The sequence below is a fragment of the Prinia subflava genome, chromosome 1 (assembly GCF_021018805.1).
Source record: "Prinia subflava isolate CZ2003 ecotype Zambia chromosome 1, Cam_Psub_1.2, whole genome shotgun sequence".
Lineage (NCBI taxonomy): Eukaryota > Metazoa > Chordata > Aves > Passeriformes > Cisticolidae > Prinia > Prinia subflava.
In genome coordinates, this window is record NC_086247.1 from 127,113,893 (window position 1) to 127,128,859 (window position 14,967).

At 36.1% G+C, this 14,967-nt stretch overlaps 1 long non-coding RNA gene across 2 annotated transcripts in view; it reads right to left on the reverse strand.

The window, feature by feature from the left end:
• LOC134563074 (uncharacterized) overlaps positions 1 to 14,621 on the reverse strand; it is a 28,342-nt gene extending 13,721 nt beyond the window's left edge. Inside the window, exons 1-3 of one of the 2 annotated variants that reach the window (XR_010083312.1) lie at positions 14,418 to 14,621; positions 13,998 to 14,080; positions 10,202 to 11,910 (exon numbers count right to left, since the gene is read on the reverse strand). This is a non-coding gene — a long non-coding RNA (uncharacterized LOC134563074). Of the gene's footprint in view, positions 1 to 10,201; positions 11,911 to 13,997; positions 14,081 to 14,417 lie in introns of those variants that run through there. The other variant, XR_010083311.1, reaches the window with a different exon arrangement.
• Positions 14,622 to 14,967: the final 346 nt, after the last annotated feature.

Consider the following 14,967-nt stretch of genomic DNA (forward strand, 5'->3'; position numbering starts at 1 on the left):
ATGATTAATATAAATGAGCTGAGATTGATTCAGATACAATAGTGGCTGGAGAGTGATGGCTGATGCAAACAGGAAAGGGGATTAGCATTGTTCTTGCTGTATGATGAATTGCACTACATCATGCATTAAAACAATGAATTGTCCTTCAGGATATCAAAGACATTAGCAAACAACATGATGGCAAATATGCAGTCTTTTATCTGATGGAGACAGTATTCCTCACAGAAGATGCCAAGGCTGGAGGAGCATCAGCAGGATTGCCAACAGGATTTTTGGAATCTGGCTGCATGGAGGCAGAGCAGCTGCTTGGTCTATGAAACATACTGCCTGAAGTAAACCTTTCACAGTGAGCTCTCTTGCTGCCTTTTTTTTTTGAACAGTTGTGTTTTAATGATCATCATCATCATCACTATCTTCCTCAGATGAGTGAAGGTCGAATCAAGTCAGTCAAGGGTGGAGACTGGAAAAAAACCCAGTAATTGTGTGGTGCCAGTCTCACAGATGAAGCCCCTTGAACCTCCCTGGCAATGTCACAGCACTAGCATGTGCTAGTCCATAAGCACTGGGACTTTGGTTTGTAGACACAATTTTCTACTGCTATGTCAGATGTCTTAAATAATGATTTCTCCATATGCAAGACAGTACTTAGCAAAATGGGTTATGCTACTACAGCAGCTTGCCTTTAAAGTATTTTTTCTTGGAGTTATTTTAGTAAATTTCCTTTTTATGATTATATCACTCTACATGAACACTGCAAATCACATTTGTATTGATGAATAGCTGGTGAGCAATTTAATTGGCAAAATGCACCTCCAGCACAAATGCAAGAATAGAATAGAGTAAACAAAGTCTTTGACCTTTAACTACTGTTTCCAGTGATCTGGTGGCCTGTTTACAGGAAAAAATACTTGTGTTATTAACTTACAGTCAATCAGACTCTCCTGGGGCATTACACAGCAGTTCTAATTGTATCTCTCTCACTATTATGGGGGGTTCAAGCACCTTCATTTTTATTTTTACATGCTATGATGGACCTGTTCATCAGTGGGTGTTCAGAACTTTGTCAGAAATTTAAGTTCACATGCAAATGTAGGGAATCAAGACTTCACATAATGAGAAATGTAAAACATGGCTGTAGGTGCACAGTTTTCACTTTACATAAAAATATTACCCTACAACAATTTTAAATCTCTTTCCTTTATTGTTTCTGAACACATAATTAACTTTGGTGTTGGGCAATTTTTTGCCCAATCAAAACTAATCGTCCCAATAAACTCTAATGACATTATGTTTGAAATAGGAATATTTTGCTTGATCAGCTACAGGGTATTAAAAATTATATTTCCTTCTAGGATAGACTGCATTTGTTCTTGTTCACTTGCTTAATTTCAAGGGAAACTCTAAAGAAACAGGCACTAATTTTCATTTAATTGGAATGCCAATATTTACAACTTTGTAGTATTTAAACGTTTCAAATTTCAGCAGTAATTTTCAAATTTGACATGTTTTTTCATGTATCTCAAAATGACATGTTTAAGGTAGATAATGAATATTTCTTTCATATTGTTCTGTAATGGAGGGCGTTTTTAGGTGAAAACATACTTTCAGAAATTTTTGAGATGTGATTGAGTGATGCTTTAAAAAATTTCAGTGTTCTTTCTAATAATCCTGATTTGTCATTTGCATAACAAACCCACAAAGAATCACAAAAATTACCATATTGCATCCCTGCAATGCACAATCTACTCCAACACTTGTCCTGAGCCGCCAGATGTGGAGCAGTTTTAAAATCCTGTGTTTAATACTCAAACCTTCTTCTCCATTATGGATATCTCTTCAGGTTGAGGAATCCAGGGTTGGTCTTGACTTTCCTCCTCTGTTTTGAAGTCATTTACTTTTATCTGTCCTGCCTGAGACAGCTGTTCCATTTCACTGATAGATGTTATGTCACCTTACAGCTATCTTGGGCTTCTTTCACTTTATGAAGGCTGTTTTCATCTACACATTTTCATTTCAACTCTTGTCTTCTTATATAAATGATGAGCTCTTTAGAAACATACTACTGTAATCTCTCGGCACAGATCAAGAAGTGTCTGCAATCCACAAATGAAACTGGTGTGTGGGTTGTGGTTATCTCAACTCTATTCTATTCTAGACATCAGAATCATAAACTTTGACATTTCACAGAGGAAATTAAATGGTCTTATATTTTATCAGGCATAACTATACTCTCATTTGTTTCAATTGCCTCAAATTACGCTGGCAATATATACTGTTTGTAGCAGGACCAGTTATATCAAAGATAATAATAAAAATATGTTTGCTTCAGACCAAACTGCACTTTCAATTTGGTTGCTTTCCAAAATAGAGCAGCAGTAGATGTAGTATATTAATCTGCACAATTTAAGCTTTAATGGGCTACGAAACATGCTTTTACATTAATATGATTTAAACCTAAAGTACAGCACTTCTATTAAAAATAAATCAACTTCTGCATGGATGTCTGAATAACCAAAGTTTTTTACAGGTAGTGTTGCTTTTTCTTTGCTCTAAAAGGCAGAGACAATCCTGAAGAGGCTGACATAGGAATTTCAAGCTGCAATGAATAATGAAAACCACACACAATGGCTAAGGCATAAAGCAAGTGCTAAGTTTCTTTAACATTTTTTCTGTTCACAAAAAATATAAAGCAAACAACATTTATTATGGGGATTTGTCCTTTGTAACACCCATGGTATTGCTGTTCATGTAGACCCTCAGGCTCGGTGTCAGCCCACACCAGCCATGCTCAGTGAACACGCACATCTCCTGCTCTGGGTCTCTGAAAGCGCCTTCCTACGTGGCCTTTCATTTTCTCTGTGTTCCTCTCTCCCTCCTCCAAGATCCAGTTTGAACCTGCTGGTTTTCTCTCTCTGCTGTAGTTGCAGGTCTTTTCCTTTCTGCAGGGGCATTAAAACCTTTCCAAGGACTGTGGCAGGAACATGAAGAGGGATGATCCCATTCGCCAGGTTGCCAAGGTCAAGGGTGACAGAGAAGAGTGTAAACAAAAACAACAGGAAGGAGGAGAGCAAATTTGAACAGAGCACTGGAGTTTCATTTTGGAAACATTATAAATTTTCATGATTTTTTTTTGATATGGCTTTTGTGAAGATACAAATAGGAAAATTGCTGCCGTGGTGAATAGAGCGAAGCAGAAAAAGATAACGGTGGGACTTGGTTTCCAGCAATCAATGGAAAAAAACCAGGCTGGAAGCTTATCTTAATTTTGCACTGATTGTTAACTGCATGCATCAGAGAAACTAAAGAAATATTGAACTTCATTTTATGAACACAAATCTACTCTTTATTAACGGCACTGCATGGGGAAGTAGAACAGTGAAATGTTGATGTTGATGTAGTAGTATTTTTGGTGTCTTATTTGAGGGCAATAAACAATTTTATTATATAATTTATTTTCTATTTAAATTAATCTCATAAGAATAGATACATATTTTGAGAGCAGTTTTTACTAATACATAAATTATATTGAAATTTTTTCTTTCGTATGGACTTCTTAAGTGGCAGTTTTATAATGCTTTGCCTTTACCGAACCTTAAGTACTTGTCTTCCACTTCTAGTGTATGATGAATATAGCTATGGCCTGAAGTTTACCTAAGTATACTTGAGCATGCTCTAAGTGGATATGACAAGCTCTAAATATTCAATAAGAACCTTCACTATAAAACTCTACAGGAAAAAAAAAAAAGATGTTAAGACAACAATGCTGAGATTAAAAAGCCAAGTGTTTGCAAGTAACGACACTCCAGTGTGCAGAAGGATTTATCCTCCTTTCAGCTGTTAGTCACTTATTATGCAATTGAGTAGTCACCTTTTCTAACAGTCAGTAGTGATGTTATAATCTATTGCTTTTGCAGTGTCTGGAAATTAAAATAATTAGGAATAAATGGAACACAGTTCAGTCATACACTGCTAATATTCATTCTAGAAATTTAGCCAATTGTTCAACTAAAGTGATAGTGGTTTTGCACCTGAATTAGGTACCATTTTAACCACCCAGTTAATGACTATTTAGTAATTAGGAGATTATCCGGGTTCATGAGTGACATCTGAATGTGGATTTGAGGCTTTGTACCAGGAGCAAGCAAACACACCAGGAAAAAATACTGTACACAAAATGTTCACTTCTAAAAACTAATAAAAGATCAATATTATGTTCAGGAAATTGAGAGTGTTCAAAAATTCTTATCAATATGGCTTTTTAATATTTAGTCTCTAAATTTAATTATTAGAGAACCTTTTCATCTTCAGAAGCATTAAATCATTAGGAACTCCCTTGCCAGGACCTGGCACTAAAATTCTTCAGAAGCAGTAAATAATTGTCACTGTAACTTCATGAATAAAAGACCATAAGCCCATGAGAAAATAAAATTTCCAGGTTACTTTCGTGCTACCCAGCTACTGTGAGCATCTTGAAGAGATGTAAATCCAGTCATTTGATCTGCAGCCCAGGTGGCCTAAGCACTGGGGAAGGAGTCTAGCTGGGACATATTTCTGATTAGGTTGTTAAACAAAAAATGCTAGAGGTGGCCTGAAGTTGTTTTATTGTTCTTTAAATCCTGTTTCTTCACTCCTTGCATGCTTGGCAATAATGGAAGATTTAAGACTTCTCCTTTCTGCTACTTTCTGCTAATATGTTTATCCTGTTTTAGTTGTATGACTGCTGTCCCTGCTCTGGAAAATCTTGATTACAAGACAAAGAAGATATGGACAAGGAATCAATTTCTTCTTAATGACCCTGTGTGGTAAATGACAGCTACTTTAAGTGTTACATGCAAATAAATGTGCAGAAATAAGTGGGAGGTTTAGGATTTTCATAGGTAAAAATAGGAAAAGGACTTAGTCTGAAAACCTGAAAAGAAACGGGGTTTATTTTGTAACAAATGTGATAAAAAAATTTATTTAAACTGGGAGAGGGTGTTTTCTTATGAAGCCTCATTAGCAGTGTATTATATAGCCACACTGAGACTGAAGATCCAGTCCTACGAGAGACTCAGCAGTGCTAATTAATCTACATTTTCTCTGGCTCAGGCCAATTGTTTTCTTAGGTGGCAATTAATGAAAGATCTATTTAGAACTCATGAGCTTTTAATATAACAATGAGTAGATATTCCACCTTAGGGCGTAGCACAGATGACTAAAAGTAATTTGCTTTCACAGAAAGCACCTAGTCTCAATAAAAACATTTCAAACAGAATTGCATTTTAACTTATGCATTCAGAGAGCTCCTTACACTTTCATAGGATGCCAGATAAGTACAATGTTTCCAGTGACATCAATCAGCTTTGGATTAAGACTATTGGATCAGCAGTTATTCTCTTTATCTGGGTTTGGGGCACGAAATGATGGTTGAACATAGCACAACATTTTAATTGCTTAAAAGCTCAATGCATGCTTAACATTAGTTACAAAATTTACATGGGAAGAATTTTTGTTTGTTTGTGGCAGGATAATTTCCTGCAGCACAGTTTTCTTTGTCTCTTGGAATATACTAATGCTATCCAGTTAATTTTTGTCATTAAACCCTGAAGCATTTACTGAAAGGAAAAAATTATAATTCTATCCCTTACACAGAATTGAAAATTTGTAAACCTAAGATTAGGTAGAACACATTAGCATGTGCACAAGTACTTAATTACATTAGTGATGCAAATGTTTTGCAATATTGTGGTTTTGTAAACAAAATAATCTTGTATTATAGAGAATTTGGGATGTGAAGGAGGCTCAGAGGCTATGAGAACTGAAATACACTACCGTGTTTAGTGTCTGAAACAAAGGTTTGCTTAAAATCCATTGAATTCCCAAAACACTGTTTTTAAAAAATCACTGTTTATTTTTACATGGTAAATTTTGTAAAAAATCTATTTTATTTTATTCTGGTTCTGTATGGATTACTTTAACTTCAGTTGAATAATTATTTCAACAGTAATATATTCAGCTGTAGCAATTTTTTCCCAGCTAAGCTTCAGGATATTCTAAATCCCCAACAATCAAACCACGTGCAAATAGAGGAATAATTTCACACTTTCAACACTACAACAAAGGATATGTATTCATGAATTTACTTTGCAAAATATTAGAAAATATGTTATGTGGCATGAAGTATGTTACAATGAATAGCTACAATTTTCAGGAAATAGTGGATCATTTCACATTTACACCTGGTAGATTATAGTCTGCGTCTTGAAAATTGAGGTATACCTGTCTAAAATATTAACATTATTTTCTATTAGTCTGAAGGTGTTTGCTAAGTTTCTTAACATTAAAATGTTGATTATAATTTGTTATTATTAACTATGTTTTCCTTTCCTTTCTTTGGCCATATTTCTTGAAAATCTCCATGTTTTCATTGAGTTCCATGGCAATCTGAGCTAACCAAAGGTAACAGATTGAACTGAAAAAGACTTTTATTACTCAAATACAAGTAATTTTACTTAATTATCAAATAAGAGAATCTGAATGTAATCCTTCTTTGATGACCTTTAAAGCTCAGCATGGTTTTTTGCCAGAGGCATCCATCCTGTTTTCACAGTTATCAATCCCCTTTTCCCTGGGCACAGCGAGGGCCAGCTGCTCCCTGAGGAACAGGGAGCCAGCAGCAAGTCATGGTGTGAGAGGCATTTGTGCTGTGGAACATGTAGGACTTTGGGGAAAATTCTTTAAAATTCGTTAGTTTGCAAAACCACGTTCATGGAAATTGGGATGCACTAAGATACTTTAGCTGCTTCTGTTGGCCTCATTCCCCTTCCCTGTGTGGCCAAGTTATACATGGAAAAAAGACAAAGTATTATGTAAAAACAATGTAAAATTGATTAAGCCATCATTAGTTTTCTATATAAAAAAGCAGAAAGTGCATATTCAGCACTTCTTAAACACGAAACAGTGATTTTGAAAACTAACCCTCTATTGTTTACAGCAGAAGTTAAACATTATTTTTTAGTTTTCTAAGAGGAAAGACTTCAAAGCACTGCACAATCCTATTTTTCCTCATTTGGCTGTGAGCTTGAAAGCTGTGACCCATTTGGGCTGAGTTTCAGCATTTCAGCCATGTGCCAAGGGAAAGTTAGTATTTCACTGTATTTTTGCAGGAAATATGTTAGGACACCCAGAACCTTAATTGGCACCGTTTATCACTTTAAATCTAAAAAAATGGAATTTTTTCTGAAGGGATAACAAGCCTGGGTTTCTGTCCAGAAACACTGTACAACTTCCAGCAGTTCATGGCATCTCTGGTATAGCATATCATGAGAAGACCACTTCTGGAAGACTCATTGGTAAGATAACCTAAAATTTTATGAGGAATACAACCATTTCAGGACAAACCCTGATTTTAACCATGTTCAATAGATAAAGAAATAAACCCAGCTAAAGATTAATGTTATTTCAAAGAGATCTGCTTTTTTTTTTTCTTTTCTTTTTTTTTTTTTTTTTCTTTTTTTCTTTTTTCCCCAAGGATTTCTCTTTGCTTTCTTGGTATTTTCATGTTGCATCAAAGGAGGAGGAAGACATACAAAGGCCATAGAACATTTTATAATGGAAAAAGATAACCTAAGCTGCTCTCACTCCAGGTTTCCTTATATGTTTCCATACATGTAGCTGTAGATGCACCTGTATCTATATCATCTGTATCTATATATAGACGTACAGATATGCACACATGCAGTGCCTTGACAGATGAAAACAACAGTTATACCAACCTGACTGCTCACAGGATGAGTATGTGTCTGGTAAGGACATATACAGGGTCATCAGTATAAATAACAAAAGTTAAACAATACACTTCTATTTCTGTATTAAAATGTAAATGTGAATGTGCATCTGTATATATGTGCAGACATACATAAATATGTATATATACAAATTTTCAAGAGACTGCTTTGCAGCTATGTGTCCATTTATCTATGTAGTTTCAAACAATCCTGTAATACTGTGATGCTTTCATATTCCATCAGTCCCTCTGAAAATGATGAAGTGAGATCATTTACCCCATTCTTGTTAATGGGCTGGGCTTTTTATTCTTGCTACAACAAAATGAGAGAATAGCTTGGCAAGATCATATCCATTACAACAAAAGATGTACTGCAGTGATATTACTCAGATCATGTTTAATATTTGTGCTAATAAAGAAAAATATTCTGTCATATGACGAAATCTGAAATGAGAAAAGTTGGCATATTTTCTTTCTGTTCTGCAAAGCCTCAGGTTCTGACTGAAAGCAAGCCTGACCTCCAAATTTCATATCTTTTTGTGAATGCTGCAAAGTTCAAGAGTGCTTAGGCACATATGGCCTTATCTGGGACTTGTGTAAGTCTGAAGATACCTACCTATTGCATGAGGTTGTAATTAATGACACTTTGCAGGCATCCAAATACCTCAAAGTCTTCTGCAAAATTTAATTAATGCTTGTGACAGCCTGGAGAAGTAGTCACGGGAGATAAAAGAATTTTTTCACATGAATTGAAATGCAGCTGTCCTTGGCCTGGCATGTAGCAGCTGTTTAACAGGAGGTGGAAGCACAGATTAAGGCTGGAGATGAGCTAAAATCAAGAGGAAACTTCTGCAATAAAAGAATAGAATTGAAGGTTGGTTGAAGGTGAACATTAGGTCAAAACCTCTGTTGACTGTATTATGACTTCATATGTGTGGCTTATGACAACTGTATTTTTTTGTAGACTGATTAGAAAAATGGACAACTAATAGATGCCTTCTATGCACTTAGATGGACATATAATTAAATAGATTAATCAAATGCAAATGAAATTTTGTTCTGATCAAAACTGGGCATTTAATAGGTACTTCTGATTTCCCTAATGTGAGAAAAGAATCTCATATCAGAACAAATCTATTCCACTGGTTTTGCAAAAGTCTCTTAAGGATGCATGGAGGTGCTGAATCAATATGTATTTAAAATAAAGCTGTCACCCTAGTGATCAAATAATAATATATCAATAAAAAATAAGGTAGTTTCCTATCATAAGTTCACTATTAATAGACATATCTTAAACATGTTGGAGGCCTTGTTTGCAGTACTGACTGGAGGTCTTTGGGCAGGTAAATCTGTTCACAGAGCAATTCTCCATCATATGCAATGTGAAATGATGAGCATATGTGTTGGATTTATCAGAATCATCTCTCTATATAGAATAGCCCCTTTCCAGAGTTTCTGGCAGTGAAAGATGGCTTGTCATTATAAAAAGACAGTTAAGAACTACAGTTTTTTTTAGGTTAGAGACCTTCCTCCCATAACACTGGGGAGCCTTTGGAGGTTTACAACAGATCCAGGCTCACAGCCTGCATCTTTGGATAACTTTGCCTAGGAGGTGACTTTATTAAAGCATTCATTGTAGTTCACTTTCATTAGTGCCATATTAAAGACTTAGAAACTAAAACAAACTCCCTAACTCTCCATTTTCTGCTGTTGCAGTTCATAAAATATTAATATATTAAATATAATTTCTTCAAATGGCTTGTGATAAAGGGAGTCAGTGATACTCCCCTGGGTTAGTCTCTTCGTTTAAAGAGACATGCTGTTGCAGAGCTTTAGTGGCAATAGTATTTTGACAAACTGCTATAAAACAAGAAAAAGTCCTGCTTTCCAGTATTAATCCATCAGGAAGCTGTTAGGGATTCATCTTGTCTGAAATATTCATAGGCAGCAAAATGTCCTGAATGCCCTACAGAATTTGTGCAGAGTCAGGCAGGTGATTGATAGTGAAGCTCTGTTCTGAGTCACTCACACTATGTAACTCTATTTGTCTTGCCAAACACTAAAGAGCAACCAGCCCATAAAATGTAAAGGTAACGGGGCTCATATTTTCCCCAATTTAAGAAAGAACCTGATGTCTCCACTTCACTGTATGTCTCTGAAACTAATTTACATTAAATCAAAGGAGAGAGGCACAGTGTACCCAGCAAAGAACATAGAGGATGAATTAGGTAGGTGTCATTAATTGTGTTGTGTGTATTTGTGTATATGATTTTTAGAACAATCCTCCACAATTTCATATTGTAAACAGCTGAATTACAACTGAATTGTTGAACTTTTGCCCCATTTCACCAAACTGAGAAATTAATTAAGTACCAGTGAAAGTCCTCGCTGGCTTCCAGAGGAATTCACAGCATGCCTCAACAAAGTGGACTGGGTAACACGTTGATTTCCCTAGTACTCTAACAAGGTACCCAGTGACCCAGTGGTTTATGCTTGATATTACTGGGTGTAGTCCACAATAGGGAAAAAATATTTCCTGATTCTGGTTAGCAGTCTGCATGTCATGGATGAAATTTGGGAGACCCAGAGCTCAAACTGATTGAAACTGGTGACCTCTTTAGTAGGTGCATTATTCATCTCTTCATTACAAATGTATCCCATATTTTCTAAGTGTGGGTGCTGTAGGATGTGAGGAGGGAAATACACGTGCTCAGGACCTTGTTTTCATACCAAGTAAATTCACCTATTTCACCTCTTCTGGGGGCAAAAGATTCTGTGAAAGCCTGCAGGATTTCCCATCTTGCTCTTAGGAGTTGTCACCTTCTGTTTCCTCCTTCACACTATAGCCATGAAATGCAAGTGCAACCTCATTTGTTTCAGACTGAAAACACCTCTGTACGGATACAAAGCAGGCATTAAAAAAGTGCTTACACTTGAAAACTGACCACGTAATAAAGATAAATCGAGCTGTATATTCAGTTTTGATGGAAGAAAAGGAAAAGCAGAGAAAAAACGAAAGAAGCAACACGGGGTTTATCCACCCTTTACAGAGGGAAAGTCAGATTGGAGGCAGGAAGAAAAAAGGGAAGAATTAAGGCCAGGGAGCTGCAGAACAACACAGAATACAACTCTCTCCATAAACCAACTATTTTTTTCTCAGCATATTTTTGTTGGTCTACAATACTTGTGCTTAGTTAATGTTCATCTCTTAGCTTGTTTATTGAATAATAACCTGTTTTTTTTTTTTTTTTTTTTTTAATCACTTGGATTTTTTTCTCCCAGTTTCTTACTTTTGCCTGTTAAATGAGTGGAGAAGAGTGTGAGGCTTTCTACCTTTATATAGAACAATCCTATCTGATGGTAAAATTAGGCATGGCACAAAATGGCTCACAGAATTACCCCAAATTACAGACCAATTCACCCTCCCAAATCTAGCTGAGATGAACCAAAAAATATACTATGAATTCAGAAGCATGTCCACATGTGAGCCTGTTTTGTTGCATCCTTATTCCTTTAAGCCTTATTGAAATCAGTGATGCAAATATCCTCTTCCAATCAGCAGCAAAGACAATTGAAAAAAATTACAAAATCAATAAACTGTAAAAGAAGGTTTAATGCCTTCTGGCAAGATATTAATGGCACTGATTGCACTTACGTCACAAAAAAGAATCAGAGGCTAGATTCTCAGCTGACATAAGGGATGTCAGCAGAACTGAGTTGTTTCAATATCCCATGTGAAGATCACACTCTATTTAGGGAAAGCCATGGATGCATCCTTAGTTCCAGAATCTAATTAAGTAGAAATACAGGGGGAGAGCAGAAAAGCATGTTACTTAATAGGTCTGTGTCTGAGCAGATGAAGGATTTATTGTCTGCTCTGAACTGCAATGTAGTTAAAGAGAAGGATACCTGTGGAAGGTACAGTTGTCCAGAAATAACTCAGCTGTTTCTCTGCTTAAAGTTTGAAAATAGAAAGAGGGATAAAACTCACACTAGGCATTGCCTGGGTTCTGGGTGCCTGTTGAAGCCCGTGTAACCTTTGCTCTGTGATCAGGCTGATGGATGAAACTTTGGTTTATTCCAGTGTGACTGGTACCACAGTGTGAGAAGGTCAACAGAGAGATCCAGGCTGTGATTTCTGTGCTCTGGGGAAGTGTAAAAGGAAGTAGAATAAATGCTTTCTGAAGACATTTTTGTGGGCAAAACTGAATGGCAAAAAGGTTAATTATGTACACTGTCTGCTAACAGCGTAAGAACAGCATGTGTTCAGGACAGGAGTCAGATTCCTGCTGAGGAATATGATCAAGATAAAACAAGTGCCAAGAGACTGATAGAACAATGCAAACGACAACACTTGCCTAGCTTGGTAAAGCAGATGGAGCAGAAACCCTAATAAGGTAAGGTCATTCTACGAATGGAGGCAAGACTATCAAAACTAAAAAAGCTTGATAAAGGACAAAAATATAATTATCACATGAATAGAACACACATTTACACAGAATGCTGTAATAGATAGCTGGTGCAGTATTTTGACAAGTGCTCTAATGAAGAGCTCAGTAAGGGTGAACCACCATTGGCTGAGCTCTGTGTTGAGGAACGGAATTTTGACTAATTCCAAGAGGCATCAGGGATGTTCAAACAAAAAAACTTCTCGTATCAATCTACTGAATTCCACTAAAGTATTAAACACACAAAGGGAGAAGTCAAACAAACTCTCTACGCATTGATTTTTATACCTTTTGGAGGTTTGAAAATAAACCAGAGTACTTTTCAAAAGAAGTGGCTATATACTCAGTTTTGGAAAAGGGAAGATAAAATGGGGGATGTGGGAAGGTGTTCCATTCCTGTTTACACTCAATGACAGCCATTCTCTGAGGTCCTTTTACACTGAATGGCTCATCCTAGAAAGCCAATATTTCATACCACTGTAAAATTAATCTGAATTCCAGCAAGATGTTCAAATTCAGAAACTACTTGAGAACAGTAAGTATAAGCAGAATATTCACATATTATTATATCATTTTCAGAAACTGGTGGTAAGGTTCCATGCAGCAACTTGTGACACACTCAAAAAATTTAGAAGCATGTAATAAAGTGATTAAATTGCCAGGGTTGTGTATTTTTGCCTCAAATAAAGGCTGTAAAAGCAAGGAAAAACATTTCTTTTTTTTTTGATGGCTGGTTGTTAAATTATGGATGAGCCTAAATATCCCATCATATCCACCATTTTCAATACTGAGATAGTTTGCTATTAATTACTATTAATTACTTACAAAAATTGGTGAGGAAGGAAGTTTAGGCATGGGTAAAGACCTAGAATTCTTCTCATTCTCTGCCAGTGGACAATTATAGCTGTATATAAATACTAAAAAAGGCACTATTTCAATTATGCCAGGCCAGGTATTTCATATGAACAGGACCTGGTCGTTTTACTAAGGAAAAGAAATATAGGCAAGTACATGAAAAGAAAAGGGACTTGGTTTTTTTGTCTGCTTAGTCAATATGGGAAGACAAAGATCTTGTAAGAAGCGATAGGAAATCTATGCAAATCCACACAGCCAAAAACCAGAACCCAGCTTAGCCAGAATACTGAGGCTAGTTTAGGTAAGGGCCTTTAGCTAGGGTCTTCTGATGGTGATTGGACCCACTCTTCATTGAAGAGTAGGATGGAGAACAGGACAATATCTAAAAGCACTGAATGTGAGTGACCAACAATAGGAAAAGTCAGGCTGATGAAGGAGGGGGCTGCAGCAAATGCCCAGATCCATATGGGGAATCTTCTCTAGGATGGGACCTTCCCTTGAGACAGGAAATGAAGGTGAGCATAGCAGCCAAACACAGAAGAGTTGATCTTAGCAGAAATCTAGCCAGTGCATTAATTATTCTAACTGGTGAGCAAAAATATCCATGATGCTTTATCCTCACACTCATTTCTAAGTATTTTTTTGGTACTGTTTAACCCACTGACACTGCTGTGTGTATCCTTGAGCAGTACTCTGCCTTTGTTTTATCATGATAACCATTGTCATCCCTATTCCCTGCCTCTGTTACAATACCTTTTTCACTGCAGATGTACACATCACACATACACCATTGTAGACCTTATTGTCCCTTATATTTAAAAAGAAAATGTAATCTCCCATTTCTCTTTTTGAACAGCTTCTTCTCTATTCTGGCAAAGGCCGATACAGAACAAAGATTCCCTTCTCACACAGCTCTTTTCTTTGCTTACCACATTATCCACAGCTTCTCTGTTTTTCACCTCTGGTATTTTAAAGGCAGAAACTGAACTGGGTTTGATACATTTCATTTCATCTGAAAAAAAAAAAAGAAATACAAGGTTGAAAGCTTAAAGACACACAAAAGGTTATGGGAATCTATGGCTTCTCTTGCGGCTTTAGCTTTTGTAAGGTTTTCCTCCAAAATTAAAAGTTGTTCATTCAGTAAAATGTATAGCAGAAAAAAATACTGGAAAGTCTCTTTTGCTACATTTAAGAAATACTATAACTCTACAATTTTAGACTGCTATAGTTTTATAAACCTATGTCGAGGACTCTTTTGACTGCTTTGATATCTGACAAATCAATGTGTTTATAACACTGAGTATACAAATGGGTTACATAATATAAAGTGAAAAAAGAAGTATACTCACTTGCCAGATACAGAGTCCTCTTGTCACATTTAAAAGTTGCTGCTTTTCTTAACCTTGTGGAGCTATTTACTTTGAAATTGTAACAAATAGAAATAAAATTTTTTCTTATCCTGATAACTTGAGTTTTTTGTTTGGTATCTGACAAGTCCCTTTCCAACAGTTTTTCTTGATGTTATTCTGCCTTCAAATACAGAGAATGTTACAATTTTGATCTGACTTACAAGAGTTTAGGAATGTGTTTTCCCTTCCTTCCCAGGGGGCATTGTTAATGTTTAGCAACTCTATTGTCTGGTGCAGCAGAAGGAAGCTTACCACTTTGATGTGGATTCCTATTAAAGCAGTGCAGAGTATTAAACTAGTGATCCAGAGCTGCAGAGGGTTGAAAACAAACAGTGCTGTTTCAGAAAGCATTCATGAATTCAGCTTCAGGAAAAAAATATCCAAAAAACCAAACCATGGCCAAAGCATAGAATAGCAGTATTAAATTTTACACTTTGATGGGTAACTTAAAACTCAGTGATATGTACGGCAGCATTACTGAGTACATATT